This window comes from Marmota marmota, unplaced genomic scaffold (genome assembly GCF_001458135.2).
Source record: "Marmota marmota marmota unplaced genomic scaffold, marMar, whole genome shotgun sequence".
Lineage (NCBI taxonomy): Eukaryota > Metazoa > Chordata > Mammalia > Rodentia > Sciuridae > Marmota > Marmota marmota.
Window position 1 is genome coordinate 25,291,372 of NW_026000249.1, and position 10,771 is coordinate 25,302,142.

Sequence of the window (10,771 nt, forward strand, 5' to 3'; positions counted from 1 at the left end):
TTTCTTTCTTTCTGTGCTGGGGATAGAACCCAGGGCCTTGTACATGCTAGGCAAGTGCTCTACCACTGAGCTATATCTCTAGCCCATGACCCTGAAATTTGTATAATCAGAATTAATTTTAAACTTCAGTGTACATGCCTATATCAGCAATTCCTAGAATTTTGAGTGACTTTGAACTTTAGAGTTTTGCCGTTTATATTTTAAATTTAAATTAACAAAATTAACTCATTGAAAACATAAGCAGGGCTGAGAATGGTGGCACAGGCCTGTAATGCTAGCAATTCAGGAAGCTGAGGCAGAAGGATCACAAGTTTGAGGCCAGCCTGGGCAACTTAGTGAAGCCCTATCCCCCCAAATACAAAGGGATGGGGGTACAGCTCAGTTGTAGAGCACTCCTGAGTTCAATCCCCAGTACTGGGGGAGAAAAAAGAACTATAAGCAGGACTAGGAATATTTTGAAGCACTATACTTAGTTCAGAACACAGTATTAAGCAACTGGCAAAAATACTATTTTCAGAGACAGAAATATTTCCACAATTTGATAATGAATTCATTATATGAAGTGAGAGGTCCCTGGAACGTTCACTTGTTATTCCACCAGGGCAGATTCCCATCTTCTTACCCTAAGGTTTGATTCTCTTCTTTCCATGCAAGAGACAGCTGGTGGATCTTTTGTAACCAAGAAGATCACATTATTCTCAGCTTCTTGCAGTTTTATGGACAGAGGACTACAGGTGTTTCTTCTAGATCTGGCTATATCATACATCAAAAATTTTTCTCTTAGCCAGGCATGGTGGCACACACCTGTAATCCCAGCAGCTCGGGAGGCTGAGGCAGGAGAATCACAGGTTCAAAGTGAGACTCGGCAATTTAGCAAGGCTGTGAGCGAACTAGTTAGACCCTGTTTCAAAATAAAAAATAAAAAGGGCTGGGGATATGCCTCAGTGGTAACCCCACCACCACCACAACCACCTGGGTTTAATCCTTGGTACCAAAAAAAAAATTGTTTTTACTCTTTATAGATGCCATGTTCCTTAAGTTGAAGACAATGGAACATTGATTTATTTTCCAGAATGTTTCTCTTAGGGTAAGTAGATACCACAATCACCCACCTTCCTGTTTCTTCTGGCTGCTGGGTACAACAACATCTCTACACAAAGACTCTTTTCTTCTCAGAATCTCAATGTCTCACATTGCATATATTAGGACTATTCTAGATCCTGCCATGAAACTTGTAAGGATTTCCCTGTGTCCTTAGAATCCTACCTTGTAAGAAAGTTGTTTGTTATGGTAGTTTTAAAAATTTAAGCCAAAATAAACTTCAGTTTGGTTTGGTAAGCAGAAGAGAATTTTACAGGACTGCACTTCAGTAAATCAGTATTCCTAATATAGTACAACTGGGAATGCATAAGGAGCTTGGCTCTACTTTCCTACTCCTAAACCGAGATGTGAAACCAAGAGCTAAAGTATAAATCTTCTAGGATTTTAGACACTTTATTGAGAGATAAATTGTCTTATTTTATCTTCTGAATCATTTACATGAAGGCATTTCACATAAACAGCAACACATTATGGGCCTCTTCACCAGTGTTCACACACACACACACACACACACACACACCATGGAACTATAATTTCAGACCTCGGCCCCATTTATAAAATTATTTTAAAAAGTAAACTGTATTTTAGACACTCTTCTGTGGTCCTCAGTGCGGATTGATGTGTTAGTTAGCATCACATACATTCATTGCCTGCACAGTGAAATTGGCTTATTACAAATAAGTACATGATTATACTTCCTGAGACATTGTAACTATACCTATCTTGCAGGAATTTTCCTTATTTGTCAACATCTCACAGTTTTACTTTGCAAGAGAGAATCCAAAAAGGATTTTACCAAGTTGAAACACGCTGGGAAGGCCACTTTTTTTGCTTTTCAAAGTAAAAATAAATCATTGTAATAATTCATATTTTCACTTCTGTTAATTTAGCACTGATTTCCACTATGCACATATATACAGTCTAGTTGCATTTTTATTTTTGAACATGAAGGAATCATTAAAAAAGAGATGGTTGAGTTTAATTGTATATTCTAAATTTTATTTATCATTTATTGTACTGGGGATTGTACAGGGGCAATTTATCCCTGAGCTATACCCCTAGTCCTTTTTCTTTCTTTCTTTCTTTCTTTCTTTCTTTCTTTTTTTTTTTTTTTTTGAGACAAGATCTCCCTGAGTTGCTGAGGATCTCACTAAGTTGCTGAAGCTGGACTCAAACTTGCCATCCTCCTGCCTAAACCTACTGAATGGCTGGGATTACAGGCCTGTGCCACCACACTCAGCTGTGTGTTTGTTTTTTGCTCTTTTTCAGGTACTAGGGATGAAACCCAGGGCCTTTCTCATGCTAGGCAAGCACTCTACCTCTGAGCTACATCCCCAGCCCCTGGACTGTGTAGTCCTAAACTGCACAAAATATCTTGTTCTCAAAGAGCTTTATCAGCTGGGCACAGTTGCACACACCTATTATCCCAGCAGCTTTGGAGGCTGAGACAGGAGGATCATGAATTCAAAGCCAGCCTCAGCAAAGGCAAGGCACTAAGCAACTCAGGTAGACCCTGTTTCTAAATAAAATACAAAATAGGGGCTGGGGATATGTCTCAGTGGCTGACTGCCCTGAGTTCAATCCTTGGTACAAAAAAAAAAAAAAGCAAGCTTTATCAACTTGACCATCTTCAAAGACCCCCAGAAAGCACCTCAACATGGTATTTTTTTTCACTGAAATCTTTCATTTGGAGATAGCAAAATAGATGGACCTTCTTAAGCGCATGGATTGCTTGTATTTATATCACAGCTTTGTAAATGATAAAGACTGAATAATATTGAGCAGATCTTCTGCAAACAGTCTCACATGATAGCTTCATTTTTTGAAAGTTAACCAAAATCATGAAAACCTTCCTAATGGAGTCATTTGTTCCGGGATTCTTTCCATACTTAAGAAGGGAAATGTTCATTCTTGTGCATAGTCTTTTGTTAGAATCTGTAAACAAGTCAAAATAACACCTGGCATTTTGCCAGGGGAATGTTAGAGTTCGTAAACAAGTCTGGATGGTGCCTGGCAAAATGCCAGAGGGAGTGGTTTGAGAAGTAACAAAAGCAAGCCATTAAGTGTGGAGATTCCTGATTGGTTGACTGATGTATCTAGTTTATGCTAATTAGATAAGCTGTGTGGAATGTATAAATACTGCTCCTGTCCTGCAATAAATGGCTCCTACTCCTGCTGTATCGACATACACAAGTTGTTCGTCACCCCCCGGTTATTTTGCTGCAGCCGGACTGCGGCAGTCTTTTACTACAAGTACTCTTATTGACAGCATTACAGTTTTCTTCTCCAGCCATCCTTCTAGCATGAGGTGATTTATTGTACTTGAGTCGAAAGCATGAAGATGTCTACTTCCATAATCACAGCTGGCAACAGCCTTCTTGTTTCCTGCTGAATGGATAAGACCACATTCTTAACCCTGTGGCTGTACATCTTATTGAACAATATTGGCCTGATTTATGACTTGTTTCTTCTGGTATTCCTCCAGCCTCATTAGGAGGCAGAAGTAGATGCAATGGAAGGCAGCCCCAAAAGGGAGACCAAACAGCCAAAAATGAGCAAGGTGCGCAAGTTTTGGACATGGTACCAGATGGGGGCTGCCCTGAGCCACCCAAGCACTCTCTGAAATCTTGCTTGGGCCAGCAGGACCGTGACCCTGCTCAGAAGAGAATGCAAGCCACTCTTAACCAAGAAGGATTATGGATAAACAGATTCCTCTAAGCTCTCCTATCTTACCCAGGAGTGCCAGAATTTTTTTTTTTTTATTTACATTTTAGTTTTCGGCAGACACAACATCTTTGTATGTGGTGCTGAGGATCGAACCCGGGTCGCACCCATGCCAGGCGAGTGTGCTACCGCTTGAGCCACATCCCCAGCCCCAATGAATTTTTGACACCTCTTTCCTTGATGACCATCACCAAAAGAGAACAAAAAAGACAAGTGATATAGTAAATACACCAAGGGCATGAACTCCAAGAAAAGTTTGGTAACAATGGAGAATCATCAAGACAAAAGCAAATTTTGAGATTTATCTTCTTTGATCACAATAGTCAAGTTTGCCAGCTGAAATGATCAAATAATTCATCTGCTTTGTATCTTTAATTATTTAAATTATAAGGAGGTAGAAATCGTTTGCTTTTTTAAAATCAGTGCTTTTCATTAAAACTGCCTTTCTTATCAATATTGTTCACAAGTGCAGAATATAGGGGCTGTATGAGGCCCTGCATTCCCGCACCACAAAAATAAGTAAGAAAGAAAAAGAAAACAACTGCAGAATACAGGATCTGAGATGGACATTATTAGAGAAAATAAAACTTTGCCACTTAATAAAAGATGTTAGGCTTCACACGATGACACATCATCGACAGTGGAATGAATAAATTTTTTTAAAAAAGTGTATTTCAGCTCACAGTTTCAGAAAAATTGATACATTCACACAATGGAATGTTACATATCAATGAAAAGAAAAATTACAACTATACCCAAAAGTTTGAATGAATCTCACTGTTGGACAGAAAAGGCAGATCCAAAAGAGTACATGCAACATGATTCCATTTAGGATTGGCAAAGATCACCACCTCTGTTGTCAGAATTCAGTGGAGTACTTACTCTTGGGAGGTAATGACTGAAAAGAGGAATGAGGGGTCATCTGGGATGTTGGTTTTGTTCTGTTTCTTGATGTGGGTGTTGGTTTCATATGTATATGAAACCCACGAAGCTGACTCATGATTTGTATACTTTTCTCTATGTATATCATATTTCCTTGAAAACTTAGCATTATTTTAATAATAATTGAAAATTTAACATTATTTTAATAATAATGTTATGGTAATTCCTAGGCTTATGTGTGGGCTAATAATAAGGAAATATGTGGCTCTAGAACAAGAGAAAAAATATAGTAATTGTTTAAGAATCAATTTTATTCCCAAATTTCAGCAGTGGCTATCAAGACAACTAAGATTGATCATTTAGAAACATACATACATGTTCATTGACCTCCACAAAACATAAGAGATGGTACACTTGACTACCCCAATTTACTAATTCCATAGATGCTGTCATCTTTTAGAGGGAGGTTGAATAACTTATCCAGTCCATATCCAAAATTGACAAAAATAACTTTATCTTGATTATTGCCCTTGGGCCTTTAGAGGAAACTGAGACCACTGAAATGTTTAAAAATCCTATGAGGCTATTCTTTCATCCATTGGTTGTAGTTTTATGAATATGGAAACTTAAATGTGCTGTAAACTTGAAAAGGACAACTATAAAATGAAATTTACATACGGCAGTAACATACAAAGACTTAATGTCTAACATTTCATCGTCTGAGTAAAATCATCTAATTTGGTTCAAATCTCCATTCTTAGTGAAAGAAAAGTATTAAGAACAAATCAAAGAAGTATTTTAAAGTTACCTTTTTGCATGTCAATCCTGTGTTTAAGTGGTCTCAATTTCACAGAGATGGCAGAAGATGAGCAATGATCATTAAGAGTCTAAACACTGTCACTCTCTGGCTGAATTATTCTGGGCAAGTTTTTTCCTCTGGGTCTTTTGTTTTGTCACCTATACGTTGAAAGCATTGTACATATTAATTATTCTTCCCTCATGTACAAGTCTGCACATAAGTAGCCCAGGAGAGTACAGTGATTTCAGAAAAGCAAGGAAGGCCCTAGGCTCCTATCATCTTGCTATTCCCATTATTGGAATAATGTTGCCCTGACTTACAGTATCCAAAATGGTATACCTCTACCACATCTGCATCCATCCAATTGATGAAGAGATCAGAAAGGGGAGGAGTAGATTATTTCTTCTCACATTACTGATCAGAACTTAATTACCTGGCCTATATAGCTGCAGAAGATACATAGATCTAAGTTTTCATATTAGTTGGCCATGTGCCCAGCTAAATATTGGGACTTCTATTAAGCAGAGACGAAATGGAAAAAATATTGAGGGACATTTAGCGACGCTTTCCACAATGAGATAACCTCTAAGATCTCAGCTAGGACGGTACTTCTTAAGTACTAAATATTAATTTTGCAAGGTCTGTTCTTAAAAGACAGTTTACTAACTCATTAGTAAATGAAAATATGCTACTATCAGATGAAAAGTGAAGTCTTGCATATGAACAATTAGACTTCCCATTGGTGTAACTCAAAATGATATGTCAGGCTTTTCCTTGAACAGCAACTGACATAAATGTTGAACCATATGAAGCTGACAATATTCAAATATTTTTGATAAAAAATGGGAATTTTATTCAAACTTTGTATTTTCATATACTTCATACAGAATGAGTATACCAAATACATAATGATATTTTCTTTTTTTCTTCTTCTTCTTTTTTTTTTTTTTTTTTGTAGCAGGGATTGAACCCAGAGGTGCTTTTTGTATTTTAAGGCAGGGTCTCACTAAGTTGCTTGGAACCTCACTGAGTTGCTGAGGCTAGTCTTGAACTTGCCATCCTTCTACCTCAACCTCCCAAGTTGCTGGGATCACAGGCATGGTTCCCCCATACCCCTGAGCCCTAAGCTTAGTTCTTAATAGTGCTTTTTTTCCCCATTTTTTTACAAACCCATAAATGTTAAGAATCACTATTATATAGTCTTGTGTACTTGAGCCAGAAATATGGCTCTGAGAACCAGTTTTCCTGGGATATATGTATGATTGAAGCAGTGTTAAAAGATGCTTTCTTAATATTTACAAAGGAGAAAGACAAGTTCCTATTTTCTTTTAACACAACAAACATAAAGAAACTTGAGAAAGCACTTGAGTACTTCTGTGTTTGCTGATATGTAACCCTGAAGCTTTATTTCTCCAATCAGAGGAGAAAGCATAGCTCATGACCTTTTGCTAACTGCAGGGCATTGCTCTTTAGAGCCATATCTCATGTAACTGCCAATTTACAGGAAATGGTCTCTTGGCAACAATTACTTATCTGGAGCAAGACATGCACTCCTTGTGACAGCAAAATATTGTTGGAAAGTGACTGTTTGCCTTGCCAGTTATAAATATAGAACTTTTAAAAGCATATTTAAGTAATATTTTATCTGACAGAGTTCTCAATGTTAAGACTTACACATTGAAATATTTATTATGAAATGAGGCAATGTCTTATAATTTCTTCAAAACAACATGTAAGTAGTATACCACCATGAATAAATAAATGTTCAAAGTGGGAGATGGGAACATGGGAATCTATTTATGTTAGTTAGCTTTGCATTGCTGCGACCAAAATACCTGACAAGAACAAATTAGAGGAGGAAAAGTGTATTTCACCTCACAGTTTCATAAATTTAGTCCACCTTGGCTGGTTCCATAGCTTTGGGCCCCCAAGGCGGGGCAGAGTATCTTGGCAGAAGGATCCAGCAGAGGAAAGGCTGCTCAGCTCATGATGGGGTCAGGAAGCAGAGATAGGAATGAGGAAGGGGCCACAGGGAAGATGCATCCTTCCAGGGCTCACCCCTGTGACACACCTCCTCCAGCCATGCCCTACATGCCTACAATTACCACCAAGTTCACTTAAACTAGGACGAACTGATTAGATTACAGCTCTCATAATCCAATCATTTCACTTATGAACATTCCTGCATTAACACAGGAGGTTCTGGGGGACACCTCGTACAAATCATAACACTATTATAGTATTCTTTTTATTTATTTATTTATTTTGTTGCACACATTTGAAATGATCCATGATCAAGAGATAATTCATCCCCCAAAAGCACATTTAGGGAGAACACAACATATTATTTCATACAAACATAGTTTTGTCATAAAGTATCACAAAAACAATAATTTAATTATTTTAGATTTGTTGTTGGGTTTATTACATAACACTGTTTAAAGGTCAATAGGTCTTACGACATTTCCAACCAAAACAACTTGAGAATAAAATCTAATTCTCTCTCAGAGTCATAGGTCTCATAATAAATGAGTGTCTAGTATTTATACTATTTTTTTCAGTATATTCCAGAACTTTCCATGGTAACATTTTCCCAATATTTAAATACTAACATTGTTAGAGAACGTAACCTTAACAAAATGTTTTTCCACTCCTGATGAAAATAACAACACACAAATCTTTTATTGCATTCGATGGGCTGGAGATGTGGCTCAAACGGTAGCGCGCTCTCCTGGCATGCGTGCGGCCCGGGTTCGATCCTCAGCACCACATACAAACAAAGACGTTGTGTCCGCCGAATACTAAAAAATAAATATTAAAAAAAATTCTCTCTCTCTCTTTAAAAAAAAACAAATCTTTTATTGCATTCAAAAAAGCCAACATGAAGATTTGAAAAAAAATAGAATATTTAGTTTTGGTTTTATGTATAAAAACATATGGTCACGCTTTTTCTAAAAATTGTTGATTGACAATATAAAAAATGATTTAAATTTAACTTCTAAAATTAACTTTATTCATAACAATTCTCTTTGGCAATTAATATTTTAAAAGCAGATGAGAGACAATAATATGATATCCCACCTACAAAATGTAACTTTGCAAGATATTTTCTCAACCAACTAATCTAATATGTAGGTCGGGGCCACTGAAACTACTTCCCAGTTCTACAAAGCAACAATTTTACACAGCTATGACTCAAAGATTTAGCACTCAATTTGGAAACAATGAAATATAATTTGAGGCTTGTTTCCTAACACCAGAGGGTCTAGAAAACATGTTTTGTTTCTAATTTGTAAACATGATTAAGGTACTCAACTGACAAAATATAGGCAGCAGCTCCAAACCCTAAGCAAAGAGCTATTCTCCTTTGCAAAATTTCTCTTCTCTTACCACCATTATCTCCTCCCTCCCTTCCTCTTTCCTGGCAGACACAATCATGTGATAATTTCTAAGGCAACTTCAGGCCAAAAACCACATAAATGTGGAATTTTTCTTTGACAAAGTTTTAGTAAAGCATTTACCAAAGTGAACTGAACATCAAAATTGACTTTGCCAGGCACCAATTTGCAAGTACTTATAGCCATTATGTATTCATAACTGAGAATAACCAAATTCTGGCTACTATCATTCTGTGCAAATGAACCACTTTAATCAAAGAATTAAGTATAAAACTTGTGTTCTGGGAGTTGTCTTTCACAATTTTGCTGTAATAAAACTAACATACAACCCTCAAATCCCAGTTACAGGTCTCCAGCATGGCTATGGGTTGAGATGAGTTGAGATTTGCTCTACCTGCCTCCTGATTCTACAATGTTCAGTGCATGGCCAACCACAATTGTGTAAGCACATTTAGCAGACTTTTTATCTTCTCACACACCACTAATGAAAGGAAATGACATGGGACACTCAAAATTAGGGGACAAAGAAGTATTTACCATCACCAATGAAATCATGGCTAAGATAGAAAAGGAAGGATGAACTGTGAGTAAATAATACAACCTACCACAAGAGAACAGAATACAACAAAGTCCCTAAGTGGCAAGAGAATGATGAATGGAAAGTTTCTATCTTGGGTCTCTAAACAGGTGCTGGGCCCACACTGACTTATAGTTGGGTTGACTCATAGCAACATCAATAAATTACTCACCTTGAACAATTATGCAATAAATACAGACTACAATCCAGACTTTCAAAGCTAGCAATAGCTTTTGTTCATGACATAAAACTAGTTTGAATAAATCAAGTCATTTTCAAAAAAGTATTTGAAGATATATGTTGTTAGACTTCCATCTAGTGGCCAACAAGAGTCACTATTCAAGATCAATGACAAAAGCATCTTGAAGGGAAACACCACAAAAACGAAACAAACCTCATATAGAACAGCTGTAGCTCAAAGGTCAAATTCAACCAATTTTAAGGTGTGTGTGTGTGTGTGTGTGTCCTTAAGTATATATTTTTTAAGTATACTACATTTTCTTTTAGTATAATACATGCACCATGTTTATTTTTTTTTCTTTTTTTATATTTATTTTTTAGTTGTAGCTGGACACAATACCTTTATTTTATTTATCTTTATGTGCTGCTGAGGCTTGAACCCAGGGCCTCGCATGTGCTAGGCAAGTACTCTACTGCTGAGCCAAAACCCCAGCCCCCCTGTGTGGTATTATAGGGCAGTTAATATATATAGGTTAAGATAGGTTAATGTTTCTTCCCTGCATAGTGTACCTAAAAACACAGCCTCTTGTATAGGAAATCCATGAATATTTGTTGATGGATTTAATTGAAGAACATACTTTTTCCCTTAAGGAACTTAAAATTTCCTTTTGTAAATGCTTTTTTTTTCATCTTATTACACCTCTCTGGTAGAAAAGAAGTCATCACCGACATGCAAATTAACTTCCTTCAATATTGCCCAATAATAAAAATAATCAGTTTTCATGACCAATGAGCCATATAGTCACTACTTGGAATTTCATCTCCACTGAATATTCTGCTCTTTGGCTGACACACTGTTCTTTTTTTAAATTAAATTTATTTTTAATTTTTATTTATTTATTTTTTGTGTGGTGCTGGAGATTTAACTCAGGGCCTTGTGCATGCAAGGCAAGCACTCCATCAACTGAGCTATATTCCCAGGGCTGGATATAAAAATAAATTAAGTTTATTTTTAACTGGTATATGAAAACATAAGAATTACACCTATTAATGGGGTACCATGTGATTTTATATATATATATATATATATATATATATATATATATATAT

At 36.6% G+C, this 10,771-nt stretch overlaps 1 pseudogene; it reads right to left on the reverse strand.

Moving 5' to 3' along the window:
* Positions 1-3,458: 3,458 nt before the first annotated feature.
* The window catches only part of LOC107144188, a 12,668-nt pseudogene continuing 5,355 nt past the window's right edge, over positions 3,459-10,771 (reverse strand).